We start from the raw sequence: 18,701 nt of genomic DNA on the forward strand, positions 1-18,701 counted from the left end.
TGTCGGCAAATTTGGAAAATTCAGCAGTCACCACAGGACTGGAAAAGGTCAGTTTTCATGCCAATCCCAGAGAAGGGCAATGCCAAAGAATGCTCAAACTACCAGACAATTGCGCACCTTTCACATGCTAGCAAAGTAATTCTCAAAATCCTTCAAGCTAGGCTTCAGCAGTGTGTGAACTGAGAAGTTCCAGATGTACAATCTGAGTTTAGAAAAGGCAGAGCAAGCAGAGATCAAATTGCCAAAGTCTGTTGGATCAAAGAAAAAGCAAGAGAGTTCCAGGAAAAACATCTGCTTCATTGACTACTCTAGAACCTTTGACTGTGAATCACAGCAAGCTGTGGAAAATTCTTAAAGAGATGGAAATACCAGACCACTTACCTGCATCCTGAGAGACCTGTATGCAGGTCAAGAAGCAACATTAGAACCAGACATGGAATGACAGACTGATTCAAAATTGGGAAAGGAGTATGCCAAGGCTGTATACTGTCACCCTGCTTATTTAAATTATATGCAGAGTACATCATGTGAAATGCTGGGCTGGATGAAGATCAAGCTGGAATCAACACTGCTGCTGGAAGAAATATCAATAACCTCAGATATGCAAATATGCAGATACCACCCTAGTGGCAGAAACCTAAGAGGAGTTAAAGAGCCTCTTGATGTAGGTGAGAGTGAAAAAGCTGGCTTAAAACTCAACATTCAAAAAACTAAGATTATGGCATCCAGTCTCATCACTTCATAGCACATAGATGGGGGGGAAGAAATGGAAACAGTGACAGACTTTATTTTCTTGGGCTCCAAAATCACTGTGGATGGTAACTGCAGCCATGAAATTAAGACTCTTCCTCCTTGGAAGAAAAGCTATGACAAACCTAGACAGCATATTAAAAAACAGAGACATCACTTGGCTGACAAAGGTCTGTATAGTCAAAGCTATGGTTTTTCCAGTAGTCATGTACGGATGTGAGAGTTGGACCATAAAGAAGGCTAAGTGTCAATAAATTAATGTTTTTGAATTGTGATGCTGGCGAAGACTGTTGAAGAGTCCCTTGGACAGCAAGGTGATCATACCAGTCAATCCTCAAGGAAATCAGCACTGAATATACCTTGGAAGGACTGATACTGAACCTGAAACTCCAATACTTTGACCACCTGATGCGAAGAGCTGGCTCACTGGAAAAGACCTGATGCTGGGAAAAATTGAGGGCAGGAGGAGAAGGGGGTGACAGATGAGATGGTTAGATGGCATCATCAACTCAATGGACATGGATCTGAGCAAATTCTGGGAGATGGTGAAAGACAGGGAAGCCTGGTGTGCTGTAATCCATGGGATAGCAAGGTCGGATATGATTGAGAGCATGAACAACAACCACCAGTTTGCCAGCAAACAAATTTTGTGGTTTTCATCAAGCATTCAGTATTATTTCCGCTGAACTCTATTGTTGAAATCTTCAAAACCTACCCAAATTCCATGAGAGGGGTACAGACTTCCCCTCTTAATGGGAGGAGTGTCAAACAATGTGAGGCCAGATTGTAAAAGCTTTTAAACAACCACAAACTTATTTTATGTTATCAATTTGACCATAGTTCAGAAATTGAAGTCCTCTTAAGTTTCTTTGCTTGACTAGCACATACTCTTATTTTGAAACACAAAAGCGTATCCAACCACACATGAATGGAATGAGATGTCGTGAATTGGAATTTCAAATGAACAATAAGTATCATCATGTAGCTGCAGGAAACAGTTCAAATAACTTTAAGGAGCTGCTGAAATTAGATCTTGACTCAACATTAACCTCAATAAAAATGATATATAACTTGGGGAACAATTGTATTTAACCTTATGAAGTAAGATCAATGCAATTAAAATGAATTTTCTCTTGAGACTGCCATATGACTCTGCTTGCTCTTATTTCATCTGCCTTTGGTTGGGGGAACAGAGAAGCAAAACTCTCCCAGAAAATACTCTAATTTGGAGAAGTAATTTTAGTTTTCAGGACCGACTTTTTTTTTTCTTTTTTACTAAGAATCAGTATGCAAATTGTAAGCTTAGAATATTCTAATTATGAATAACTCAAAGATGAAATACTTCTTAGAACTTCATTCTCTTAAATTATGAGTAAGAGTTTTTATAGGGAAAAACCACCTATGCCTTCCCCACTTTAGAACACAAGCTAACAGTTTTAAATTTCACTATAATAATATGTGTATGTTTTCACTCCCTTTCTGCCAAACATATTCCTTGTTTATATCAACAATTATATTAGGGAAAAGAATTTTATTTTCTTTGTCTGAATTAGAAAACCTTCTCAGATACTTCTCAGACCTTCTCAGATACTCATTGGAAATCTGTTTGCCAACCAGTTATCTGAGGACTCCTTAAGTGTATAAAGAAAGAAAAATGATTATTTGGTGCCTTAAAAACCATAGATAAATTTTCAAAATCACTTTTATTGAATCCAAGTTAACAATTTAAATGGTAAAACTCTTAAACAACCAAAGTTGTTTTTGAACATTTAAACTGGTCTTCAAACGGAAAATATTTGATCTATGAAATCAGAAATTAATTATGTAATCCATTACATTTTAGACTTGTTCATTCAGAGGTAAACAATTTTGGATTTAGCAATCACAATTACAAAAATTGGCAAAACCTAATATATACTTTGTGAAATTTATTTTTAGCAGGTTATAAAATCTCATGGAGGCAGACGGTTCTGGCGGCTGTTTCCAGGAAGCATGTAAGGCAGGAAAACCTTCCCTTTTTCCATTTGTAGGGGAGCAAAATTTACCATTCCAAAATATGTTTCTTTGGCATATTTTAAGCTGGTTATTTTCTAAGAAATAAGCAGACATAGGATAAACTGATAACCATGTAGGAGTTACTGTTTTGTAAGAAACAATTACACTTACATGAGAAATCTCCATTTGTAAGGGTGTCTCATTAGGAACTAAAAGATGGAGAAGGCCAGGACTTAAACCTGCATAACAACTTTACCCTCATTTTACTGTGCTTTTCCTGGTAACTTCTCTGACTACCCATGTTCATCATCATTCGTCCATAGCTGTGTATGGTTAGTTGCTCAGTTGTCTGACTTTTTGAGGCACCATGGACTGTAGCCTGTCAGATTTCTCTGTGAAATTTTCTAAGCAAGAATACTGTAGTGGGTTGCCATTTCCTACTCCAAGGGATCTTCCTGACTCAGGGATCAAAACCCACATCTCTCGTGTCTCCTGCATTGGCAGGCAGGTTCTCTAACACTGCGCCACTTGGGAAACCCTTTGTCTGTAGCTAAGGATGATATTCAAAGTGACAGCTTTAGCTACTTTGCTGAATTACTCAGCTATCGTGAGTCTCTCCCATGTAAACATGTTATTAAGCTTCAGTTTGGTTTTTTCCTGTTAATTCGTCTCACGTCTATTTAATTCATATCAGCAAGAACCTTAAAGGGCAGAGGAAAATTTCTTCCTTCCAACATCCTCTCTGTTCTTTGGTTGGCTTAATCATTAAACTGACATAAGATGGATTCACAGAAGAAAAACAAAATTTGAACATGCTGGAGTATGATCAAAACACCAGATTCAAAGTTATCAGCCAGGCAACTGATGCTCATGTTCATCTGAGCTAAAGGATGGGAGAGGAGCCTGGGGCTTCAAAGGAAAGGAAGACAAATCACAGGCAGATGTCCAGAGCAGATGTGAGGGAAACAGTTGTGTGACATGCCATGCAGGTGAGGCTTTCTCTTTAAAAATAAATAAATAAATAAATCTTTATTTGTCTATTGCATTCGGGATCTTAGTTCCCTGACCAGGGACAAAACCATGCAGTAGAAGCTCAGAATCTTAACCACTGGACAACCAGGGAAGTCTGCAGATGGGTCCTTCTGACATAACAAGTTATCTTTGGTACTAGCTTGCCCCGTTCCAGGCCCTCTATACAAATTCTTTTAGGCAGTTGAGAGAGGCAGAGAGGTTTTTCTTGAGTTTGCTGGGTCTTAATTGCCTTTAGCTCAAAGCAGTCCATATGTCAAAAGTGGCACATTTTGGGGTGGCATATTGCTGCGCCCTCTTAGGTACTTGCATTAGTTTATGTTATATCACCTTAGGTAGGTAGATAATTCTGGGTTATGTAAAGAAGAGAAATAATAAGGTTTGCCAGCACCTTCACAAAATTGAATTTAAATTTTAAAACTTGGGTGGCCCAAGAAATAATACGAAACCAAAAAGCAACTTTATATTACAAATAAACTGCGAAAATAGAAAGCATGCAAATGCTGAGAAACAACTGAGCACAGATTTATTTCCAGAAAAGATTACAGCAAGCATCACAAACGCATGGTACTTGTGCTGCCACGCCCAGCTCCAGAACCCATGGGAGACATTTCTAATTAATTATCTTTTCCTGAGAAACCTTGAAACTGTGTTCCAACGCAGAGCTTCTGCTTGTTTTTTGACATGGACATTCAGATGAAACCTATCTGCCATCTCTGAATGAAATGGTCATAGTGATCCCAAAATGAAAATGAGTTAGGGGCATACTGATTTGATTTTATCACTTGGAATATAGCAAGCAGAAACTTCAAGGCAATGGTACTGTGATCCTCAGCCATGAGGTGACTACTGAAAAAATTCCAACTCATTCTCAGAGGCAGCACCAGTAGGGGTGAACCAACAGGCCAGTTAAATCCCTTGCCGGGGTCCAGCCCTAGCAGGATCCAGGGGAACCCTCAGGATGAACGGCGTCGGCGAATGAGAGAGTGAGACAAAGCTTGGGGCTAAGTCTGAAGTTTATTTTCGCACGGCCCCGTTATACCCTTAACAACATCTTTTTTGGGGGGGAAGTGCATATTGCTTACACACAGGGCATCTCAAAACATTACAGCAACTTGACCTTCAACAGAAACAGGATGTCACCCACATACTTCTCGTTCACAAGAGTCTTTTTTATCATTTGGCCTTCAGGCCTGCTAACATTTTATGGCTTGCACCTGGTGTGACTTAAGCAACTTCAGTAGCTGACCCTGTTATTCTTATAATTAATCTATTTTCTTTCTAATAAGCGTCATCTCCATGGGAACTAGATAGGATTACATTTTTACAGAACAGAAATGCAAAGGACTGCAGAAACAGCAGATATGGCACAAAACAGGCTCTTAGTTTAAAAGTTAACCACCTGCAAGAAGTCACCAGCTAATCTCTGCCTAAAGTATTTTCTATTAGGCACATTTGTGGCTATAATATTTTTGGAACTTTTCTCACCCCGTGAAGGGGTCTATGCTTAATAGTTTCTTTTGTTAGCGTACTGTGTTTAGGATGTTTAGAACAATCAAGAGCATTTTTTGCAATGAGAGCACACGTTTATCAAACAAGCCAGAATGCCTGCAAAAGGGTTTGAACTGAAGCATTTCTTTCATCCCTGGCCCCTTCATAGGGTAGCAACGTCCAGGAGATTTATTAATTAGGGTTTTAAGTTGGTCCTCATTCAGTGAAAGAGGAGCAGGAGAGCTCTTGGCAGGCAACACAAGAATCTGCAACAGGGCAAACAAGAACAACAGCAGAAAAGGGGGGAGGATACAGGGTGGGGTAGAGACCGAGGCCAACCTGGAGGGTCCCTTATCCCAGACGGCCTTGCCTGTCAGGTTTTGCCCTTGTGACCTCGTCATGGATGGGGTCCTGGACGGCCTTGCTGCCCAGTATTTGCTTCATGACCTCGTCACGGGCGGGACCTCCCATAACGGCTCCCGGCAATCCCTATCTTTATAATGGACAGCAGAATTTTCATAGCATCTGTAGAACAGGGATGATGCCTATTTCTCAAGCTTGTTATGAAGATTAATAGAGACAGACCATGTAAATTACCTTAAAATAGGTGCTAGCTCATCGACACGACTTAGCGACTAAACAACAATAACAAACGTCAGCTCCAAATTCTAACAGCATGACCTTTAAAGGGACATGAAGAAGGGCCCACTTCCTAGGTGGTGCTAGTGGTAACAAACCCACCTGCCAGTAGAGGAGATGCAGAGATGTGGGTTTGATCTCTGGGTTGGGAAGATCCCTTGGAGGAGGGCGTGGCAACCTGCTCCAGTGGTCTTGCCTAGAGTATCTCATGGACAGAGGAGTCCATAGGGTCACACAGGGTTGGACATGGCTGAAGTTACTGAGCATGCACGCCCGAGAAGGGGCCAGAGCAACACACATGAAGTGGTTAAAAGTGTTGGAAAGTAAAATAGGGAAGATATTAATCAGAATTGTTTCAGGCACAAAAATGAAAAACAATCAGGAATTCCTACTCAACACAGACAGCAACAAGGTTTTCATCTGTTCTGATGCTGGGAACTCCAGCAATGTCATCCAAAGTGTGGTACGTGTATTAGCAGTGGTGCATGACCAATGGTGTCAATAAAAAATTAACAGTTGATATAAAGGAAAAAATGAGCATTCTCATTCAAGCCAAACTAAGGGTCATAACCTGGGAGACAATATCTCAGAGAGTTCTGAGAACTGAACTGAAAAGGCAAAGGGGGAGGTCAGTATATATGTGATTTTGACAAAAGAGGACCGTCAATGAAGCACACGTTTCAGTAGAAGGTTGCTGCTAGTCGTTAGGAATAGATACCCTAACGGTTTAGTGGTTTCTAAGATGTGAGAATTCAGATTCATAAAAAGTGGCTCCTGAAAACATCTGACTATCTGAAGCCCCATTCTTCCAATTTTCCTAGAGCACAGAGTGCGTCATCCTGATCTTTGCCCTGAATTCCTTGCAGGATGTGATGTGGGTCAATGACTACAGTGGCTAAGTGGCTAATGGCTTGGTTTTCATAGAACTGAACGGTGGGCAACATTATGCCACAATCCGTTCCCTTTTTAATTTCAACCAAAAGTTGGGAGGCATTTCATGACTAATTTGTCCCACAGTGCTGGGAATGCTCATTCCCAGGTCAGGTAAGGATTTCATTGACAGGCCCCTCAAATAGCTATTACTGGACTAGGCTCTGTTAAGAGTAGCCAAAAGCCTTTCGACCCACTGTCTTACTAGTCTGTTATGGTCCAAGAAGTGGTTCCCTTTAGCTACTTCTTCCCATAGCTAGAGTTACACTATTACAATCATTGATCTTATAGAACTACATAGTTGGTCAACTGTTTCAAGTCACCTAATCATTAATTTGATCTGAGTTTCAGTCACATGTTTAGTAATTCAAGAAATGATCTAGGGCTTCCCTGGTGGCTCAGTGGTAAGGAATCTGCCTGCCAATGCAGGAGATACCGGTTCAAAATCCCTAATCTGGGAGGATTCCACATGCTGCAGAGCAACTAAGCCCATCTCCACAACTATTGAGCCTGTGCTCTGGAGCCCAGGAGCCACAAGTGCCGTAACTACTGGAGCCTGCACACTCTAGAGCCTGTGTTATGCAATGGGAGAAGCCACTTCAAGGAGAAGCTCATGCACTGCAACTAGAGTAGCCCCCACTTGCTGGAACTAGAGAAAAGCGTATGCAGTAATGAAGACCCAGCACAGACAAAAATTTAAAAGAAAAAATCAATCTAGTAAAATAGGCAGTATACGGGTAATATGGTTAGTAACACAAATAAGTCAAAATCAAGTATTTAAGCTAAGAACTTCAATTAGGTGAGACTCAGTATCCCCCCATGCCACGCCTGCCCCAAGTCATCTGACCAGTCTGTTCTAAATCAATTGCTGTCTTTAAGGGGAATGATATATTAGCATTGCACATAAAGTTCAAAGATGTCTGCACATGCAATTGAGTGGTGGGTCATTATTAACCCCTTACAGAATTGAAAAAGGAATGTTATCTTCTAGGGTATTGGCCCCAGAAAGAGAAAAAAACTGATGTTCACGGTTAAGCAGGTATTTCTACTACTGAGGAGGCCTGGTTAGCACATAATGCTGATGTACAATGCCTACTGGGGGTGAGGGCAGAGGCCAAAACAGAAAAATTTTATGTTTAAATTTTTCTTGCCTTGCCTTAAAATGGTGACTTGTTAGTTGTTGTTGTAGTTGCTAAGTCATTTCTGACTTTTTGAGACCCCTTGAACTGTGGGCCAACAGGTTCCTCTCTCCATGGGATTTCCCAGGCAAGAATATTGGAGTGGGTCACCATTTCCTTCTTTAGGGCATCTTCCCAACCCAGGGATGGAATCCGAGTCTCCTGCACTGGTGGGCAGATTCTTTACTGCTTCCCCAGACTTGTTAGCTACCTGGCTTTAGATAGGACCTGAATGATAATTTCAAACACAGCCTTTCACCACATCCAAAGAAGATAATCAAGGGGAGAAACCTCTAGAGGTAATCAGGACCCTAGGGAGGGGCCCCATGAATTTTTCTGCTCTGTCAGGGTGAAGCAGATTTCTTGGCAGGCTAGAAACCTAGGATATGTTATGTATTTTGGGGGTGACTTTTGGCTCATGACAAGTAATATTGGTCATTGTTTAAGGTAGTCATCTCAAATTTGCCTCTTGTGTGCATTAAGAAAAGACACGAGCCACATAAAAATATTAATGCAACACAAGAATGGAAGAAATTTTTAAAGTATATCCTCTGTGGTAATGACTATAATTTGGCAAGGAGTAAACTAAAATGTGAAGGAGAAAGAAGGAAGGTAAAAGAGACAAGAATGTAGGTAAGGACCCTCTCATTCAGGTAGTCCAAGGTTTTCTTCATGGGACCCTGCTTTTGACATTATAATGCCTGTCCCCCAGCTCTAATCCAGAGCTGAGGATGAGTCTCAGGATTCAGCATGGTCACTTTAAACAATTATCAGGTCATTTAATTCAATTGTTTCCTGCCTTTAATTAAAAGACAATTCATGCTTTGCAATTTAGTCCCTTTTGACATTTAATTAGGGCTTCTCATCTGGGTGAGAAGTCATCAATCAAATCAGAGCAGCAGCAATGTTCATTCTCACATAAACAGCACAGAGGTGGTTACTGTCAGAGCCAGTCTGCTTTAAACCTGTGATCATTAATCAGGCAGATTTTTTTCCAGCAAACATTTATGGAGTACTTTCCCATCAGCCACTACATATGTGAGTCTAATAGTATTTTACCCATTTTAAGACAAGTAAAAGGAGGACTTGTAACACAGTATGCCCAAAAGAGTGTGGTAAGTACTCTGATGTAGGTAAACAAAATGCTGAGTTGTAGAGGGGGTCGAGGAAGACTTCCAAAAGAAGGGAAGAGCTCATTTTAGTCCTAAGCAATGCTACAGGACTAGCTGGAAGATGAGGTGGGCAAGGAGTTCTGCCCAGATGGTGCAGCTTATGCAGAGAGACCCAAGAGAGCATGGTGCTAATAATCAGATGCAAGTAGACTGTGGGGCTGGAGATTAGGGCTTGTTGGAAGAGTAGCAAAAGGAGAGTCTGGACTTGAACTGTGAAGGGCCTTCTGGGAACTGCTAAGGAGTTTGGACTTGTGAAAGAAAATGCATCCAGCAGTTAAGGAAATGATTTATTCAGGCAACTGCAATAGAGAGAACATTCATTAATGAGGACAGTCTCAGAAAGGAGACAACTCAAGGTTCTATAAAACAGGCAAGTCACTGAGGAATGGTGAAGGTGGGTCTTATCTGGGAAAAGGCAAGGTCAGGCTGGTCCCTCAGTGAGTCTTTTCTCAGAGCACAGAGGGATCACAAGGATAGAAGGGTGGTTTCTCTACCACTGCTGCATCTTGTAGCATATGTGGGGTGGGTGTGTGTGTGTGCGCGTGTGTGTGTGCGCGTGTGTGTGTGTGTGCATGTACATGCTCAGTCATGTCCAACTCTGTGACCCCATGGACTATAGCACACCAGGCTCCTCTGTCTATGGAATTTTCCAGGCAACACCACTGGTGAAAGTGAAAGTCACTCAGTCATGCCCAACTCTTTGCGACCCCATGGACTATACAGCCCATGGAATTCTCCAGGCCAGAATACTGGAGTGGGTAGCCTTTCTGTTCTCCAGGGGATCTTTCTGACCCAGGAATCTAACCAGGATCTCCTGCATTGCAAGTGGATTCTTTATCAGCTGAGCTATGAGGGAAACCCAAGACCACTGGAGTTGGTTGCCATTTCCTTCTCTAAGGAATCTTCCTGACCTAGGGATTGAATCACATCTCCTGCATTGGCAGGCAGATTTTTTACCATTGCACCACCTGGGAAGCCATGATAAAGTTCAGGATTGTCAGATTTGAAGTCCTAGTTGTACCACAGAGGATAATCAAGTTGAAACAAGAGGGAAGGGTGCAGGATTCAACCTTTAAAAGAATGACATATCCATAGGACGTAACAAAAACTGCTTGGAACAAATTAGGTTCAAGATAGTGGAAGATTTGACTTCTGGTGGACCTTGAAGCCCATTATACACTAACTGTAATACATTAGCATGCTAATTGACTCACCCAAAACCATAAAATGGGTGGTGGCCCAATTCCTGGAAATCTCCACCCCTTCCCCAAAATAATTGGAATAATTCACCCACTAATTAGCCTGTGAAAATACCCAGCCCATAAAAATTAACCACACCTTATTTGGGGCCTCTTTCTCACCTTCTGAGATGGCCCACACTATGCCTGTGGTGTGTGTTTCTCTTTAAATAAATCCACTTCTTACTTATAACTTTGTCTCTCACTGAACTACTGCTGTGACGAGACATCAAGAAGCCAAATTCACCAGGAACAGAGGTATTCAAGGTTTGTAAGCAGAAGTGAGACCTGATCAGATGAGTGCTGTAAAATGATGGATAAACAAGCCAGCTGCCACCACTTGCCCTCTCAGAAAAACTTGCCTCTGGCCCCTGTTCCTTGCTTTTGAAACTGAAAAGGAAGTGAAAGTCGCTAAGTCATGTTCAACTCTTTGCAACTCCATGGACTATACCCTCCATGGAATTCTCCAGGCCAGAATACTGGAGTGGGTGACCTTTCCCTTCTCCTGGGGATCTTCCCAACCCAGGGATTGAACCCAGGTCTCTCACATTGCAGATGGATTCCTTACCAGCTGAGCCACAGGGGAAGCCCGAGTCACCTTTAAAACCGAACTCCTTGCAAAGTTTATGATTAACCTCTTTCTCAAGAGAAGTAATTGTACTAGATCAGGAATAAGACAATCCTAGCTTTTCCTCAAGGAATATACCTAACAATCTGACTCATATCTTTGAGTTGTTCTGAGAAACTAAGACAGTGGTCCAGGTGGCTACATGCTGACCACAAACATAAACTCCAGACTGGTTGGAACCAGAAGATTGATTATCAAGATTCCTGGAATACCACCTGTTGCTTCACCACCAACCAATCAGAAGAAAGTCATGTACCCCTCAGTCCTAATGTTACCTTTAAAAACCCTTCTTTGAAGGCCAGCAAAGAGCTTGGGTCTTTTGAATATGAGCTGCCTATTCTCCTTGCTTGGTTCCTGCAGCAAACACAGTCGTTTCCTCCACTATAACCTGGTGTCAGTAAATCAGCTTCACAGTGAGGCAGGCAAGCAGAATGAAGTTCAGTTTGGCAACACTTTCATCTTTGACATCATCCCTGTGTTCTCTGGATCCCAGTCCAAGCATCATGCCTAGTTTGATGACCAGGGATCTCTAGTTCCTACCTCTTACCTTGGGATTTGTTCATACCTGAGACCTAACTAAATCATTACCATATTTTTACCTGTTCTCTTGGAGAACCTTACCTTTTCAATCCTCTCCATTTCACTCTTGGTCACAGTTTCCAATCCACTTCTATCAATGTCTTGGATCAACACCTCTTCCTGGGCAAAGAAAGATGTTGGCAAATCCTGCATTGCTGCAGCAGCCCATCTGCTCTCCCAACAGTTGGGGTGTTGTCCCACAGCCTAGACAAGGGATGGCCCTTGGGATCTATTCTCCAGCTCCTGCAGGTTGGGGTGTAAACTTGGCTTTGGACCCATGAGAAAGCACAGTTCTGAATTTGGCTGCTCAGCATCTGGCCATTCAAGCCCTGAGCCACACGGTAACAAGGGTTTGCAAACCTTGCCTTCTATGAATTAGCTCAAATAATTATTCTACTTAATCCATAAGCCCTGAAATGAGAATCAATAGATAAGATTAACCTTATACCATAAGATGGACTGGAGGGGGGGGCAGGAGGTAGAGAAACCACTACGAGTTATATGGGTTATGAAATTGTGTTACTAGATAAACAAGTTCAGCTCAGATGTTCTGTTTCAAAAAAAAAAAGAAAACCCTAATAAAATGCTAGTCACTTCTGATATTGCTGATGTTTCCCAAGAAGTAATCAAACACAAATAGGCAGCACTGACAGGCATTCAAAAGATATGTGGAGGAGGGAAGACCTCAAAGTAAATCCAATTATGATCGTGGTGGTTGGGGTGTGTTTCCTGGTTCAGCTTCACAGAAAACTAAAGATCCTCATGCACAAAGGCTTTTTTAGGAGACAGATAACAAATAAACAGCAGATCTTAATCTCTGTAACAAATGGTTTTAATGGAGGTGGTTAGGTTTGTACTAATATTACGAATTTAAACAAAATTAAACTGAGCCATGACACTTTATACCTTGGATTTATAGACCACTATTCTTGATAACTCCCTTTATTCCTGGGTGCTTATAAAATCGATTTGCTTCTGTCTGACATAATTTTCAAAGCAAAGCTTAAGACTTACCAATTAAATTCCCTTCCTCTCCCAGTAAATTTTACTAGCATTTTCCCTCACAGTAATCTTTTGCAGTTACATAGTGATTTCTATAGAAGGTCCTTCAAGTGTTTTGCAAACATTAATTAAGCTTTGCAATACCCCAGCAAGAGAGAAGACCAGCATCACACCCAGGAGTCCTCCTCCTGCAGAGAGGGTGATTGGAATGACATTTGTTCCTGTCACTCAGAATCAGCACATGGAGCTCTAACCTGTGGGAGGAGAGGATGTGCGGATCCTGCCAGAATTTCAGATGACACTATGATGCCTCTCCTGGCGCTAACAAAGGAAGATGGGGGTGACTCTATAAAGTCATTTTACTTTATTTTAATCTATGATTCTGAATAAATGATACTTTGTTTTATTAAATAAATGTTTGAAATCAGCTGAAATTCAATGCTCTACCTACCCTGTTTCATTCATAAATACTGTTTGAGTAGCACCACTTTATGCAACCAGCTATTTGAAAATGAGAAATTACAGAGTATAGCTGGAGAAGTGTCTGCTTCTAGATAATATGAATTTCATCCCACCTTCAAAAGTTCACATTTAACCTTAGCTTAAAGCAACTGGCAATTAAACAAAAATCTACATATAGATAATAACCTATATGTAGAAAAAAGTCTGAAAAAGGATATATATATCTGAATCTCTTTGCTGTACACCTAAAACTAACACATATTGTAAATCAACTATACCTCAGCTAAAATATATTAACAAACAAAGAAAAAAGAAAACACACAAAAAAATCACTAAAAAAAAAACTAGGCACATTGAAAAAAATGAAGAAAAGATGGTACTGAGTAAATGGTACTGACTCTTCTCCAGTCATTAGATGTGAACTGCAGAGATCAAGATGCTTCAAGTTAAACAAACAGATCTTTAATTTATTAACCTAAGTTAAACATTCCACGGGAACTTTTAAAAGCCATTTTCTTTCTAATGTTACTCTACCAGTTATTACAGTGATCACCTCTGGCCCAGAAATCTAGGCTGCCTATTTCCCGGTAAACAGAGAGCACAGTTGGCCTGCTCCAACCACCAGCACAGTCTTGGCATCTAATCCTGGAGGTGCCTGCTTCACCCTCCCACCCCTCATCCAGTCCAGGGAACTAGACTGCTGCCCAAGTTCCATGGGTGGACACGGTCTGCTAAGTAGGAGGTCTTCTTGGCTCTCAACCCTGACTGCCCCTCACAACCACTTGGGGAGCTCTTTGTAAATACACCTGCAACTACTACACGCCAACTAAAACACAGTATTTAGGAGTGAGGCTGGCTGCGGGCGTTTAAAAGTCCTCAAGTGATTGCTCCCTGTGGCCCTGGTTAATGGACCTTGGGGAGCAACTGAGGGGCTCGTCAGGAATGAGGTGAACCTGCCAAGCTTTCCCTGCAGGGTAACAACTATGCGACCAATTCTCAGAAAAGTCTGCTGCTCAAACCTTTGAAAGTTTTTGCACTTGTCATGATGCCTTGTGATTTCCATCTCATGTTTCAAGTACCTGGTTATTGGCTTGACACATTGGCCAGTGGTAGGGAAGGACTGCCTGGGTTTGAATCTCTTCTCACCTTTGAGGTCAAGGTGTGTTCCTGCTGATGTGTGATCCTGGGGCATCACCTACTGCCCATCTCAGGTTTTGCTCACCACCCCCAGGATGATGCTCCAGGCTCGGTGCCTAGATTCCTTATTGAGTCAAAGAAGTTTTGCAAAAGAGGATGAGCTTAGCTTTGAAGAGTAGAAGGCAGATGCTGTTGTAAGATATAGGTCAACAGACCAAGGGATACACACTACAAATATTGTTTGCAGAAATAGCACAAAACAGATCAACTGGGATGATCCCAAAGATGTTATCTAGGTTAGCTTTTAGTGAAATAAAGAATTTTTTTACTCCTATTCCATAGCTAAATCTTCCATAAGTCAGATTTTCTGCATGAATCTTAGTGGTGGAAGATGTGCAATATTAGTTGCTTCACAGCTGTTTGATACTTCTGATGGTTTTAGGTGGTGCCACAGCAACTGCATTATGTAGATGTTGAACTATTATAAGGAAATGTTTTTTCGATTCTTTTTCAGTTTTCTTAATATTCAAAATTCTTTTAATTTTCACCAAGTCTCAGTTTAGTGTTATTAAATCTTTAAAATCTTTCTGGTACTGATAATATCTCCAACAAAAAAATTGGGATGTAATGTTAACCAGCTGGAATTTAACAACAATTTTTATTTGCATTTATCTTTTACTCATGACAAGCAATAATGTTATCCGGTTTATAGTAGTGATTTAGAGCTTTATAAATTACGCTTAAACTCTGAGTTTTTTTAAAGAGAGAGTTTCACATATATAGCAAAAATTTTGAAAGGGGAAGCTAAAAAGCATCTTACCATCACTTTTTTTTTTTTTTTTTTTTACAGTGGTGAGTGATTTTAAAACAAATATCATTGCTAACTTGACCCTAGGACAAATGTAAAAAGTGTCAGGCCTAATTTTTAAAAAATAATTAATACTTTAAATTTAAACATACCTACCCTAGATGTATCATGCACACCTATTCCTAACTTTGTTTTCAAGTGGAAGCTCTGGTCATATGTGACCATGCAAAAATCCTCAATAAATATTGGCGAACTGAATTCAACAATACATTAAAAGAATCATACACCATGATTTATTCCAGAGAATGCAAGGATGACTCAACATCTGAAAATCAATAAATGTGATACATCATATCAACATAACAAAGGACAAAAGTCATATAACCCTCTCAATAGATGCAGAAAAAGCATTTGACAAAATTTAACATTCATTGATGATAAAAACTCTCAATAATCCGGGAATAGAGGAACTTACTACAACATAGTAAAGGCCATATATAAATCCATGGCTAACATTATACTTAATGATAAAATGCTGAAAACTTTCATGACAAGGAAGAAGATCAAGGTAACCACTCTCATCACTTTTATTCGATATAGTACTGGAAGTCTCGGCCAGAGCAATTAGGCAAGATAAGGAAATACAAGGCACTCAAATGGGAAAAGAAAAAGTAAAATTGTCTCTATTTGCAGATTACATTACATTTAATCAGAAAACTCAAAAGACAACACCAAAAAAACCTGTCAGAACTAATAAATTTAATAAAATTGCTAAATACCAAATCAATTTAACATCACTTGCATTTCTATATACCACCACCAAACAGAAAGAGAAGAAAACAATTCCATTCACAGTAGCATCAAAAGCAATACCTATGAATAAATTTAACCAAAGAGGTAAAATATCTGTGCTATGAAAATTATACATGATGAAAGAAATTGAAGAAGACAAAAGTAAATGAAAAGATGTTCTGTGCTGGTGGAGTGGAATAATTAATAGTGCTAAAATGTCCATATACTCAAAGCCACCTACAGATTCAATGCGATTCCTATCAAAATTCCAATGGTATTTTCCATAAAAATAAACAATTCTAAAACTTGTATGGAATCACAAAAGAATCAAAATAGCTGGAGGAATACTGAGAATGAGGAACAAAGCCAAAGGTATCACACTTTGATTTCTACCTTACAAAGCTACAGTGATGATGGCTCAGATGGCAAAGAATTTGCCTGTAATGTGGGAGACCTGGGTTCCATCCCTGGGTGGGGAAGATCCCCTGGAGAAGGGAATGGCTACACAGTTCTCCAGTACGCTTGCCTGGAGAATCCTATGGACAGAGGAACCTGGTGGGTTACAGTCCACGGAGCTGCAAAGAGTCAGACACAGTTGAGTGACTAACACACACATAGTGATCAAAACAGCATAGTACTGGCATAAAAACTGACACGTAGACCGACGGAATAGAATAGAGCCCAGAAATAAACACATGGATATATGGTCAGGGCTTCCCTAGTGGCGCAGTGGATAATAATCCACCTGCCAATGCAGGGTGCACAGATTCAACCACTAGTTCAAGAATATTCCATGTGCTGCAGAGCAGCTGAGCCCATGTGCCACAACTACTGAGCCCACATCCTGGAGCCCATGAGCTGCAACTACCGAACCAGCATGCTACAACTACTGAAGCTGTGTGCCACAACAACTCACGCCCGTGTGCTAGAGCCTGTGCTCCTCAACAACACTGCAATGAGAAGCCCTCACACCACAAAAAAGACCCAGCATGGCCAAAAGTAAATAAAAGCTAAAAAGAAAAAAAGCAAAGTCTACAAAAGCAAAATAACCAAAGTAGGACTACATCAGATTTACAAGTTTCTGCCCAGCAAAGGAAACCATCAACAAAATGAATAGACAACCAAGAAATGGAAGAAAATATTTCCAATAGCAAACCCAGAGATAAACCTATGCACATATGACCAACTAATCTATAACAGAGAAGGTGAGAATATACAATGGAGAAAGGACAGGCTCTTCAAAACAGGTTATTTGACAGCTAAGGTAAAAGAATGAAATTAGAAAACTCCCTAACACCATACTCAAAAATAAATTCAAAATGGATTAAAGACCTGAATGTAAGACCAAACAGTATAAAACTCTTAGAGGAAAACACAGTAAGAATACTTTTTGACATAAATTGTATCAAAATCTTTTTTGACCCACCTTCTAAAGAAAATAAAAACAGAAATAAACAAATGGGACCTAGTTATACTTAAAAGCATTTGCACAGCAAAAGAAACCATAAATAAGACAAAAAGACAACCCTCAGAATGGGAGAAAATATTTGCAAATGAAGCAAATAATAAAGATTAATCTCCAAAATAATACAAACAGTTCATGCAACCAAATATCCAAAAAAACAAGGACAAATGGGCAGAAGACCTAAATAGACATTTCTCCAAAGAAGACATATACAGATGGTCAACAAGCACATAAAAAGATGCTCAATATCATTAATCATTAGAGAAATGCAATATGGAATTTATAAAGATGGTAACGATGACCCTATATGCGAGACAGCAAAAGAGACACGGATGTAAAGAATAGTCTTGGACTCTGTGGGAGAAGGCGAGGGTGGTATGATCTGAGAGGGTAGCATTGAAATGTGTATATTAGCATATGCGAAGTGGATCACTAGTCCAGGTTTGATGCATGAGACAGGGTGCTCAGAGCTGGTGCACTGGGATGACCCTGGGGGATGGGATGGGGAGGGGGGTTCTGGATGGGGAACATGTGTACACTCGTGACTGATTCATGTCGATGTTTGGCAAAAACCACTACAAGAGTCCCTTGGACTGCAAGGAGATCAGTCCTGGGTGTTCATTGGAAGGACTGATGCTGAAGCTGAAACTCCAGTACTTTGGCCACCTCATGCGAAGAGTTGACTCATTGGAAAAGACCCTGATGCTGGGAGGGATTGGGGGCAGGAGGAGAAGGAGACGACAGAGGATGAGATGGCTGGATGGCATCACCGACTCGATGGGCATGAGTTTGAGTAAACTCCGGGAGCTGGTGATGGACAGGGAGGCCTGGCGTGCTGCAATTCATGGGGTCACAAAGAGTTGGACACGACTGAGTGAATGAACTGAACTGAACTACAATATTGTAAAGGAATTAGCCTCCAATTAAAATAAATTAATTAAAAAAACTACAAAGAGGTATCATCTTGAATGGTCAGAATGGCCATCATTTAAAAATCTACAAACAATAAATACTGGAGAGTGTATGGAGAAAAGGGGACCCTCTTGCACTGTTGGTAGGAATGTAAACTGACAGACTCTATGGAGAACAGTATGGAGGTTCCTTAAAAAAGCTGAAAATAGAAGTAACATATGACACAGCTATTCCTCTACTGGGTTTATAGCCAAAGAAAATCATAATTCAAAAAGACACCTCAATGTCCATTGGAGCACTATTTACAATAGCCAGGACATGGAAGCAATCTAAATGTCCATTGATAGATGAATGTATAAAGATGTGGTATGTATACACAATGGGATATTACTCAGCCATTAAAAGGAATAAAATTGGGTCTTTTGTAGAGATTGGATGAACCTAGAGACTGTGATACAGTGTGGAACAAGTCAGAAGAAGAAAAACAAATATCG

This window comes from Muntiacus reevesi, chromosome 6, assembly GCF_963930625.1.
Source record: "Muntiacus reevesi chromosome 6, mMunRee1.1, whole genome shotgun sequence".
NCBI lineage: Eukaryota > Metazoa > Chordata > Mammalia > Artiodactyla > Cervidae > Muntiacus > Muntiacus reevesi.